Source organism: Gymnoscopelus braueri (assembly GCF_963280865.1).
Source record: "Gymnoscopelus braueri genome assembly, contig: SUPER_24_unloc_1, whole genome shotgun sequence".
NCBI classification, from domain to species: Eukaryota; Metazoa; Chordata; class Actinopteri; order Myctophiformes; family Myctophidae; genus Gymnoscopelus; species Gymnoscopelus braueri.
Window position 1 is genome coordinate 555,258 of NW_027660989.1, and position 12,729 is coordinate 567,986.

A 12,729-nucleotide genomic window follows, 5' to 3' on the forward strand; every position below is an offset into this window, starting at 1 on the left:
ATTATTCTGGGGAGAGGGAGAGAGGGAGGGAATTGGTGAGGGGCGGGGGGAGAGAGAGGGGTAGAGAGAGACAGGAGGATGGAGCTGGAGGGAGAGACAGGTTTAGAGGGGACCTAGAAGGAGAGAAAGAGAATGAGTAGGGGGGGGTGGTAATGCAGATAGGTGCTATACAAAATCTTGGCGGTACAAGTTCTTAGGCAAGAACATGTATTAATTTGTTTCCTCCTTCATGCCATTTTGTTCTTACTATTTCTGCAAGTACCCTGCAGCATTAACCTTTATAATAACTTTCACTTAAGCTAATTAAGGATAATTCCTTTAACAGGTCCGTTAATGAAAGTCCTTGCGGTCTTGTTTCCAATGAGGGCCTGTGAGAAATTAAGGCTTAAGAGTCTTGCTCAGGGACAAATTTCATTTCATCGACACATTTGCTGGCCTGGCCCGAAATCGTACCTGGAGCAACCAGGGCCTCTGGCTCCCTAGGCGGGCTCACTAACCACTCAGCTATGGTCGCCCCTACAGCAATGAAGGTGACAGGTTAAAACCTGGACTTCCCATGTGTGCGTAGTTTGATTGGCATCAAACACAGTCCTGTAAAGTCAGCTTTCCCTTCTTCACAGCCATTGGATAAAAGCCAGATTTGAAAAAAGCATCAGTGCTGCATTTTTTTGAAACTTTAGAAATCTAGAGCCAATCTGGAGCCAATCAAAATGTGAGACATTGTGTTAATATGTGGTATAAAGAACAAGGGATAAAAATGCTGTGCAGTCCCACATAAAGCAGGACACTAGGTCACCTTACTTTCAATTAAGATACCTTCTTTTCAATTTGGACCCAGCACTCAACAACAAGTTAGTATCACACAGCCAACTTTTCCTGCTGAGGTCATGTGATTTACAGTCAACTGCCGATGTTGTACAATGACATACACCCTATGTCACTTAAAGCAGCTTACTCAAGTTCTTTTAGAATGGTATTATGCATTATATTCGGCTCTGTCTTCTAAAGTTGGTGGTGACATCATGCTCCCAGAGAGAGAGAGAGAGAGAGAGAGAGAGAGGATGGAGTGGGACAGGGAGCTAGAGTGAGTGAAGAAGATACAGTATAGACAGAGAGGGGGGTTAGACGGATAGAGGGAGAGAAAGAGAGTGAGTGAGGGAGGGGTAATATATAGAAAGTGCTCCTTGGGCTAGTTAGAAGTCTTAAAGTGCCTAAAAGTACTTAGGCAAGGCAATGTATTAATTTATATCCTCCTTTCATTTATTTCTTACTACCTCACTGAACTCCATTTCTGCAAGAAATATGCTACAGCTTTTACCTTACATTAACCTGCCAGTCTAGAGGGATTTGTTCTAGTACATTTGTGATTTGTGATGAAGGATCCCTGTCTATTTCGTTAGGTGGGTCACTTTGACCTTATGTGTATTGTGTCACTTAATTGATGATTATGTTCAGCCTAGAAGAGGGACTGGCAGCTAATTAGAGTTAAGCCCAGGTGTGTTTAATCAGTTTTAGGCTTCAGTTCAGGCTGGGAGCTCAGTTTGTTTGGAGCCTTTGAGGAGCGAAGAGCTGCTTTTATGCCTGACATATTATTACTTGTTTTGATCGTGTTTTGGACTATATCACTGAAGAGACTTTATTGTTTTATTTGCAACATGTGACTGTGTTGAACAGTACTTTCTGTAACCAAGGCTATAATAAATACCCTCGAAGATGAGAATAAGCCTCTCTGCATTCTTACCCATGCACCACAGTGGTCACCACTTCCCAACCAGCTAAATTAGTTATCCTACATTACAATATTATATAAAAAACACTTGGAAGGCGCTTGGGTGGTGCAGTGGTAAAGTGGCTGCCCACCACCGTGGAGGTTGTGGGTTCGAATCCACCTTGTCTCTCCCACAAAAACACAAAGACAATTTCAAAAAGGGCGATAATTTAAGATAGTAAAGACCTTTATTGATCCCGCTGGGGAAATTCAGGCGCCAAAGACAGTACAGCAGTTAAAAACAGATTACAGGGCAAGGAAAAAAGTACTGTAGACACATTGTGACCAGGCAGTTTCAAATCCTAGCATGAGCTCTGCTTCATAGCTGCTCTATCTACAAGCTCACACAGTGTCACAATGCGACACATTGTAAGATTGTAGATAGGCTATTTTAGCGGTGGAAAAAGTTATAAGTTGGCTAAAAGCTGCAGCATACTTCTTGCAGTAATAGTAAGCTCAAAATGACAAATGGGAAAACAAATTAATAGCCTACATCCTTCTGTCTCTCTCTCTATACCCTCTCTCTACCCGCCCCTCACTCCTTCCCTCCCTCTCTCCCTCTCCCCAGTCCCACATAAAACAGGACGCCTCGTCACCCTATAATCATGAGATGGAGTTCTATGCAGCTCTTGTCAAATTGGAAGGACATTACTGCTGTGAACACTAAAGAAATGACTCTTGGATTCACAGCAAATTCAAAAAACAAATCACGTGCATGCATGCATATTATTATGCATATTAACCACATTAAAGCAGCACTATGTAACTTATAATAATAATAACATCCGCTGCGGTCTTACAGTCACAAAATCAATCAATCAATCAATCAATCAATCAATCAATCAATCAATCAATCAATCAATCAATCAATCAATCCAAAGAAGATGATGACAACATGGTGTTGTAACATGTCATATTCAACACGTCACTTATAGCATTAGCTAACTCACGCTCTTTTAGAATGGCCTCATGTTCTGCTCTGTCTAATTATTCTGGGGAGAGGGAGAGAGGGAGGGAATTGGTGAGAGAGAGGGGTAGAGAGAGAACTGGAGGGAGAGACAGGTTTAGAGGGGACCTAGAAGGAGAGAAAGAGAATGAGTAGGGGGGGGGGCGGTAATGCATTATAAGTGCTCCTTCGGCTATACAAAATCTTGGAGGTACAAGTTCTTAGGCAAGAAAATGTATTAATTTGTTTCCTCCTTCATGTCATTTTGTTCTTACTATTTCTGCAAGAAGTATCCTGCAGCATTAACCTTTATAATAACTTTTCCCCCAAGATTTTTACTCAGAATTTTTACAAGAATAGCCGATCTACAAGCTCACAATGTGTCTCAAACTGACTGGTTGTGACCTTGTAGATCGGCTAGTTTCAGTTCCTAATTTAGCCAGGACCCTCTGGAACCCCCAGAAGGACCCCTGGGTACCCACTTAGAAAACCACTGTTCTAGAACATTATGATAAACCACTTACCCTACTTTAACCTGTATGAATTGGTCCTCGATCTGGCTTTGACGTCGCAAAACTAAATGGAGTCCGGACTGTTCATTTCCCTTTATTGTGCTCAGTTGTCTCAAAATGGGTGACTGTGCCGCAATGTACGTGTATTTCTATCACACAGGGAGTGTCTACAGTCATGTGTTTTTCACGAGCACAACTTCATCCAGGTAGAGTCTTGTTGCAACAGGTTTTAGTCACGCCTCCTCTGTGTATTCATAGGCTGATTATGAGACAATATGCCCCTGGGCACAGACATGAAAAAGCCGCCCCTCCCCAGCAGGGCAGTTAAACTGACTTACCGTCAACACAACACAGTAATGTACTTTCACCTGTATTACAGAATTTACATTACACATACACACTATTAATGCCAACAGCATATTAACCACATTGAACCACAACAAATAGTCTAGACCTAAATGCTTAATTCATGTATGCCAGTGTTGCACAGTAACATTTAAATACAAGCATAATGTGCTTGCAGATCGGCTATTTGCTGTGTTATTTTCTATCAAGGAGCCTCTAAACGATGCAGATGGTCAGAACGTAGACTGCAATGATTGTGACAGGTTAAAGCATTTTGTCCTCTTGGTGATTTTGTTTGTCTTGTTGCTCTGTTTCATATCTGACATGTTTTCATCAGGAGTGAGTGTTGATGAGTGATCCTTGTCGCTTTGCTAACCTGTCAGAAGGGGGTATTAAATGTGAGTAGGACAGAGGCCAGCCTGCCTCTATAAGCCAGCACTAACAGGCTTACAAGAGCAGTGGCAACACATCATTCAGTGGGCATGGTTAATTGGCATAATGACTAAATTGGGAAAAATAAACATAAACAAATATGTAAATACAACCCAGCATTTGCCATTTACATTTAAGGGTTTAATAACTTGAGAATAATGCTTGCAGTGATCCAGACATCATAGAACAATCAGAACAGTATCGTTGATCACTTGGAAAGAACACTTTATTTTCATCCTCCACTCCAAGCAGCAGGTTCCTGCCTGAGGCTATACACACAGGCTCATGAGGGGTTAAAGGTTTAATGACATTCACTTTTACACCACATTCAAAGTCTTTGTCCTGGTCCTTCAAAAGTGTACAAAAAGTTTTAAGTGAAAATGCCATTCCAGTGATCAATGGCAGGTGTTTTTCTCTCACATTTCTAAAGCCTTTTCAACTGCAATGAAAAAATAAATCTTTGCCTGCGGGTGTCGCTGGTGAGGGATTTTGCCTGTCAATCATCGCCTCTGCTCCGCCCCCCCCAAAGGAAAGGATAGGGGAGGGGAGGGGCGAGGAGGAGAGTGGGCGGGATTAATCGACTGTGACCTCACTGTCGAAGGGCCAAGCTCAGATTACTTTTCAGCCTAATTATTCAGAAAACCCCAGACCACAGAAAATCCACTGAATGTTCTAAGTTCAGATTTTTTGGGTGTAATTGAGGTCATAAAACCCCAAATAAAACATTGAAAATAAAAAAAGTGAAAATGAATGTCATGATACCTTTAATATATTCCCTGCAGGCTGCAGGCAACCACTTTAGGGAAGTTAAAATGGGAGTAACGTTTGTTGTCTTTTTGTTTGTTTTATAAGCATAGCAGCTGTGTTCGGTATAATTTGGACGCACACACACGCACGCACACACACGCCAATCCACTGTGCTAAGTAGGCCTGCATTATAAACATTCATCATTTTCTGCATGGTAACACAGTTATATCTACCGTATATAAACATTTTTTGCGGAAATCAAATAACTTCCATCTTTAGGTAATTTCAGGGAAATGGTTTCCAACATTTTTGTTCAGGATTGTAACTGCATTATGTAATTATTTTATTTTGGTATATATGTTCTAGTTCTTTGAGTAATTTAGTTTTTTGAGTGCTTTCTGCGTATTCTGATTCATGTATTTTTTATGTTGCTGTATGTGAATGTCTATTCCTGTTGATTACTGTGTACTGTATCTCGGCTACATTGAAAATGAGGGCCTGCCCCTCAACTGTACTCCGAGCTGAAATAAAGGTTATGATGATGATATTTACAACAACATGTGATGTAAACATTTACCAATCTGCTAGATAGTGTACAAGTACTTGAAATGCATAAATGGATACTGGAAAACAACTGTGGCAACAACCATTTGAAGCACAAAAGCTGATTAAAGGTGAGGTTAAAGTAGTGATGTGGGGCTCTAGGTGAATCCTACTATGAATCCCTGGCAGTGTGCATGCTTAGTGCATGCAGGCTGTAGGGGCCGAGAGGGGCATTTTTTAAGAATAAAGAGTATGATACTGTATGTATCATACTGTATCACCAGCTTGGTTCCTAGAATGCAGGTGCTGACTAGACTAAATGGTGTTTATGAGCTGTCTTGTTTTATAAAGAGGAGAAAAGAATGATACAGATCAACTTTAGAAACACAACAACATGAAAAACACAATCTACTATAAAACATGTTATTACCTAGTCGTTCTCTTCCTCCACCCTCCCTCTCTTTTTAATGGCTGCTGACGGTCAGGGCACAGTATAATAGTTGTGACACTGCATTCCTTTAAATCATGATGCACTTCATCTATCTATCTGTTTTGACCACGTCATTCCACTGGCATACCATACAACACACCTACTGCATGCATGTATTCACAGTAATGTCCCCAGGCTTTCTCATCAACACTAACACAGTAACACTGTCCTCTGCCAAGCCAGCAACCTGTAATATAATGTATAATAAGCACTCACCCACCTTTGTAACTTGTATGCTGGAATGGACTCACCATCTATATGTAGGCATTCATGACAGCAACATAAAACATTAAAATAAATAAAATGAAAAAGACATACAGCAAAAATACCAAGGACATTAATGGAAACTATAAAAAGTGTTTTCAAAATACAAAAAAAAATCTGTTAAACTTAAGAGACTTGTGCCACACGTAATGAATGCAATGATGATTATTACATAAATACATTGTTACAGATACTGAATAGTGATATTCAATACAGTGTCTCGACATGTTATCACTTTGGCACAGGCTCCATCGCAGGAGAATATGATCAGATCTGAGTGAGCTTGTAGATCTGCAATTTTCACTATATTTCTTTAAAGATTTCTTTCAATTTATGGATGTTTTTAACATTTCTGAAATTGTTTTGTAAAACATTTGATATTTTTTCTTTGCTTTTTTCTTAAACATCTTTTGAAATACTAATTTATGCTACAGTACTCACAAACCATAAAAATGGGTCCCGACCCAGTATATGGGAAACAGAGAGCTAGAGAGATCTGATTGGAGCAGTGCCAAGTGAGGTGAGTGAGTTGATAGCTGAGGAATGTTTAGCAGCTTTACAACTCCTATTACAACAACAATGTGCACTGTGTGCGTGTGAGCTCCAGTCCACAGACTATATCAACCTGTGCTGTCTGTCTGTCTGTCTGTCTGTCTGTCTGTCTGTCTGTCTGTCTGTCTGTCTGTCTGTCTGTCTGTCACTCTGTCTGTCTGTCTGTCTGTCTGTCTGTCATTTGATGCTTCTCAGGTTTGTTTGTCATTCCTCTTCAGCTGTTTAGTCCAGTGGTGTCAAACTTTTTTCCTTGGAAAAAAAGTTCCTTCTTACATATTGACAAAAGCTGAGACCCCGCCACAACCTTGTGTTTTGCCACCTTGTGGCACAACCTTGTGTTTAGTTTTTTTCAGCCATGTTATACCCCTCATGGCCATATTATTGAATGTACAACAAATAGCAAATATAACAGATCTGCAAGCTCACACAGCATCCCATTATAATGAATTGTGAGCTGTTATCTGCTATTTTGTTACTTTTGAGAGTTGGATGAAAACAAGTTATGATTTTACATAACATATAAAACGTTTAACATTTTTGACCTCAAGATGATGATCACAAGGCCTGTGATTGTGATCAAGACCAGCACAGTGGCCTTGCGGTTGAAGTGTCTATACCCTTGGGAGATTGGGAGGTTTGGGTTCAAATCCCATGTCTCCCTGCTTGACACTTAGCATGAAGGGTTGGATTGGGGTTAAGTCCCTCTGTCCCTGTGACATTGGGATGTACTTATATTATTGAAATGTAGACATTTTCAGAAGTTTTTAAAGCACACGCATCACATATTGACATTTTATGAGCTATCTTCACGACAGACTGGCTAATTCATAATGCAAATTGTACGTTTGGGTCCCAGGGGTCCCTTCCTAGAAATGTAGTGAAGTTAAAAGTACAATATTTGTCTTGGAAATATCATACATTTCCAAAACTACTACTACTACTACTATTTTTTAACTCAAGTAAAGTACAGATACTTAATAAATACAAGTAAATGTACTTTGTTACTGTCCACCACTGCTTAAAATGACGTCTCCGGTCCAACCTCTTTCTGATAGCCTGCTGGAAGAGGCTCAGTCATTGAACTGCGGCACTTTACCGCCATCTAGAGGAATTCTGAGAGAACAACTGATAGAGTCTTACATGTGAGCTGTCTGTTCCATAATGTGAAACACCCACGTGATAATAAATAACTGCACTCATCATGGTTTCTTGATTGATCGATCGATTGATTGATTGATTGATTGATTGATTGATTGATTGATTGATTGCTTGATTGATTGATTGATTGATTGATTGATTGATTGATTGAATACTTTATTTAGAAAGACATGGTAAAAGTACATGGAAGTACAATTCACAATACAAGGTCCTCTAAACTGGATCGCTCATAAAAGCACTTGGCTTATTTAAAATGAGATCCCTGTGCACTCAAATCATGATGACATTTAAGAAGACATACAAATATACACTACTATGCAGAACGTCATACAATCAGCTTACAGGTTACTGGAATGAGAAAAAAGAAGTATGTACAATAGACAGTTTTAGGAGGAGGGGAGGGGGGGGGGGGGGGGGGGTAGGTTAAGACTTTGACAGGGGCCAATTTGGAATTGCAGCCTCCTGAAGGTGATTCTTTAGGGCAGTTTTGAAAGTGAGTAGGGTTTTACACTCCTTTACTCCTTTGGGTAGGGCATTCCACATTGTTGTAGCATAAGAAAGTTCATTCCCTTGTTTGTGCCAAATCTGGGTTGAACATGATCAGTGGAGCTGCCTCTGGTGTTATGATTGTGGACTTCATTTACGATTTACGAATTCCCCTGGATTCCTTGGGTCATGACGCATTTTCCGGCATTTTGAATTTTCTTCAAATGTCAACAATCACGAACGAAAGGTCCAGTCAAACCCAAATTTTAATCACATGTCAAGGGTGGGTTACTCAACGAATCCCCAAAAGCATTTCCACCGTTTGATACAAAACCACACTTTGCAATTTCCCAGAATTTAAGTCATAACTTAAGTCATAAGTAGTACATGGGAGTAGGTTTGTTTACACAATTGTCATTATGCACAGATATAGCCTAAAGGCTATATGCAGGGTTATTAGCATATACAAACATAGGAAGATAAATTCCCAGCTAAATGAATGATAGTTAGACTTTACCATTATCTACACATACAAGTAATACTGTACAACATCTAGAGAATGTACAATAATCTCAGTTTAAATCAAAGTTTGACTGTTATCTCTACAGTATGCAGACAGTAAAATAATTCTGGACTAAATATCGGACCAAATTGTGTCTATCAAATTGGTGGTCCTTTAGAGAGGTTGAGAATCAGTGGTCGATTAGTATACAAATTTTGCCCAGTTGTGTGAAAATATATTTAGGAACCTATATGTAAATACATGTTCACAAAGAACCTGTTGGATAAGTGCTGTATAAGTTGCGATTCCTTAAAACATATTTTACAAACCCCTGTACTGTCTCTTGTCTGTACAGCTGATCTCTCACTTGCGTGATGTTTGGACAAAATCTGTTAATTTTATATTTATATAAAATCTGTTAATATGAACTGTAATATACATTAAAAAAAAAAGCAAAAATCGGCCTCCTGGTGGCGCTATAACTGGCCAATGTGAGGGTTTCGGGGCAGAGGTTCGGCTTTGTTATTCAGGGAGTCTGTGTGCACAGTTTCGCAGCGACCGGGCCAACAGTGCCGGAGATTAGCTGCTCACAGACAGACGGACACGCGGACGGATGGACACACGGACGGACGGACAGGGTGCAAAACATAGTCACGGCCATGCCTTTCGGCCTGGTGGAAATTAGTTCATTATCACTTACAGTATAAACCAATAACCCATTTGGCTGGCCAATTTAAACACGTTGTAAAGCCTTTTCATCAGTTTAATTATTTGCGTGGTTACTGCACTTTATGGCAGTTTTATAACAGAAACAGACCACAATGTAAACAAGCTGTGGCTTTTGTGATTGATCCATTTTGGCTCTTTTTATTGGTGATACTGTTGGCAATAAAGAATTATATTATATTACATTTACTCATCGAAGTCATATTCCACTCTGAGTACACTACAGGTGACATTTAGCAACATAAAGACAGGTGGGTCACTCCGTTTATTGTCTCCGCCAGGCCGAAAGGCATGGCGAGAGAGTATGTTTTACCCTCCGTCCGTCCGTCCGTGTGTCCTGTCTGTGTGTTAGCAGCTAATCTCTGGCACCGTTGGCCCGGTCGCTGCAAAACTGTGCACACACACTCCCTGGATGCCAATTCAGAACCTCTGCCTCAAATATTTCACATGGGCCTGTTATAGGGCCACCTGGAGGCCAATTTGTGCAAAACCCATTTTTTTACATTACTCCTACAGATTTTATCCAAACGTCATGCAAATCGGTACACAGTATCTCCGTAGTCATGTGATCAACACGGATCTGTCCGATTTCCCATATTCCATCCTCATTGGCTAAGGTTCGCTTCCAAAATTTGCAGGATTGATCCGTTTTGAACAAAATGCCTCAAATCATGAACACATTCCCACTAGGCCAAGGAAGAAATGCCACCCTTTTTCACATTGGCCTGTTATAGCGCCACCAGCAGGTCTAATTTAGCTAAACACATTTTTGGAACAAAATGCCTCAAATCATGAATGCAGTGTCCGATTGCCGTGAATGACCTAAGAATAAATGGCACCCTTTTCACATTGGCCTGTTATAGCGCCACCAGGAGGCCCAATAACCTACCAGACCTGGCGGAGACCTGTGCTCCGAGGAGCAGTTTTTCTAGTTTAGAATGTGCTGGCTGCAAAAAACTGTGGGACCTGAGGGACTTTAAGCCTCATAGCGGAATGGAACAGAGTCCTGGCATAAACCATTTTCAGAGGGGGGTCCACGGCCAAACACATATTAATTTGGGGGTCCTTGACATGAAAACATTTGAGAACCAATGATCTAGAGAGGAATGACAATCACTCTGAGAAAAAAAATAATTAATTTTGAAATGCTGGTAACCTGCAACACAAAGTTAGTTTGAAGACACTCTTAACTTCATTTGACACATCGGTCAAACTTCACATTTCACCAAACCATCAAAGAATACATCAACTAACTTTTCTCTATGAAGCGGATAAAAGCACTTTAGAGAGAGAGAGAGAGAGAGAGAGAGAGAGAGAGAGAGAGAGAGAGAGAGAGAGAGAGAGAGAGAGAGAGAGAGAGAGAGAGAGAGAGTATGTGTGTATGTGTGTGTGTGCATGCGTGCGTGCGTGTGTGCGTGTGTGCGTGCGTGCGTGTGTGTGTGTGAGTGTGTGTGTGTGTACTACACAGCAATGTCCTGTGTGTGTGTGTGTGTGTGTGTGTGTGTGTGTGTGTGTGTGTGTGTGTGTGTGTGTGTGTGTGTGTGTGTGTGTGTGTGTGTGTGTGTGTGTGTGTGTGTGTACTACACAGCCATGTCCTGAGGAGCACTTTTGTCCAGAGCGATCACACAGGAAAACTAGAAAAAGTGCTCCTCGGAGCACAGGTCTCCGCCAGGTCAGGTTAGTTATTGTGGCCTCCTGGTGGTGCTATAATAGGCCAATGTGAAAAGGGTGGCATTTCCTCCTCGGCCTAGTGGGAATGTGCGTGCAAATTTTCACGGAAATCGCACGCCACGTTCATGATTTCAGACATTTTGTTCAAAACGGACCAATCGTGCAAACTTTGGAATTCAACCTTAGCCAATCAGGATGGAATATGAAATATCGGACAGATGCGTCTTGATCACATGACTATAGAGATACTGTGTACCGATTTGCGTGATGTTTGGATAAAATCTGAAGGATTAATATCCAAAAATGTATTTGACATAAGTCGGCCTCCTGGTGGCGCTGTAAAAAGCAGATGTGAAAAATGCAGTGCAGATGTTTTTCCTTGGCCTCTAGAGAGTAGGCGTGCAAAGTTTCACGCAGATCGGTGCAGTTATAGTTAAAAATGCAAATCGGCCTGTTATAGCGCCACCATGAGGCTGATGTGAAAAGTTTTAAGTGCCATTTCTTCCTCGGCCTAGTGGGAATGTGCGTGTGCAATTTTATGGAAATGGCAAGCTGCGTTCATGATTTGAGGCAGTTTGTTGAAAACGGACCAATCCTGCAAACTTTGGATGGTAACCTTAGCCAATGAGGATGGAATATGGGAAAGCGGACAGATCAGGGTTGATCACATGACTATAGAGATACTGTGTACCGATTTGCATGAGGTTTGGTTAAAAACTGTAGGAGTAATGGGAAAAAATGGGTTTTGCACAAATCGGCCTCCTGGTGGCGCTATAACAGGCCCATGTGAAAAATTTGAGGCAGAGGTTCTGAATTGGCATCCAGGGAGTGTGTGTGCACAGTTTTGCAACGACCGGGCCAACGGTGCCGGAGATTTGGTGGTAACACACAGACAGGACACACGGACGGACGGACGGACGGACACACGGACACACGGACGGACGGACGGACAGGGGCGAAAACATACTCTCTCGCCATGCCTTTCGGCCTGGCGGAGACAAAAAGAGCAGATCTAAAAGCTAACCTACTATGCACTTGGTTGGGCTCCTCTATGCAGCTGGACCGCGGCTCATAGACAAATGATGCAGAGATGAGAGAGCGCTTATCTCGGTGAAGAGCCAAAACAAATCGTGTTCATTGTCTCCGCCAGGCCGTAAGGCATGGCGAGAGAGTATTTGTTGACCCCTGTCCGTCCGTCCGTCCGTCCGTGTGTCCGTCATTCTGTCTGTGTACAGCTAACCTCGGGCACCGTTGGCTTGCTCGCAGCGAAACTATGCACACACACTCCCTGGATGCCACAGCGGAACCTCTGCCCCAAATTTTTCACATGGGCCTTTTATAGCGCCACCAGGAGGCCGATTTGTGCAAAACATATTTTTTGACAGTACTCCTACAGATTTTGTCCAAAAATCCCGCAAATCGGTACACAGTATCTCTATAGTCATTAAACAAAACCAGTCTTTAAGATTTTTCATATTCCATCCTGATTGGCTAAAAATGAATTCCAAAGTTTGCAGGAGTGCTCCGTTTTGAACAAAATGCCTCAAATCATGAACACAGCATGCAATTTCCTTGAAATTTTGCAC

The 12,729-nt window shown here is 41.5% G+C and overlaps 2 protein-coding genes across 4 annotated transcripts in view; both read right to left on the reverse strand.

Moving 5' to 3' along the window:
- LOC308080972 (uncharacterized protein) overlaps window positions 1-3,344 on the reverse strand; it is a gene marked incomplete at its 3' end in the record, with an annotated part of 220,493 nt that extends 217,149 nt beyond the window's left edge. The window contains exon 1 of the mRNA XM_080457379.1: window positions 3,232-3,344. The remainder of the gene's footprint in view (window positions 1-3,231) is intronic.
- LOC308080976 (uncharacterized protein) overlaps window positions 1-12,729 on the reverse strand; it is a 1,029,623-nt gene that overhangs the window by 521,268 nt on the left and 495,626 nt on the right. The window lies entirely within an intron of this gene.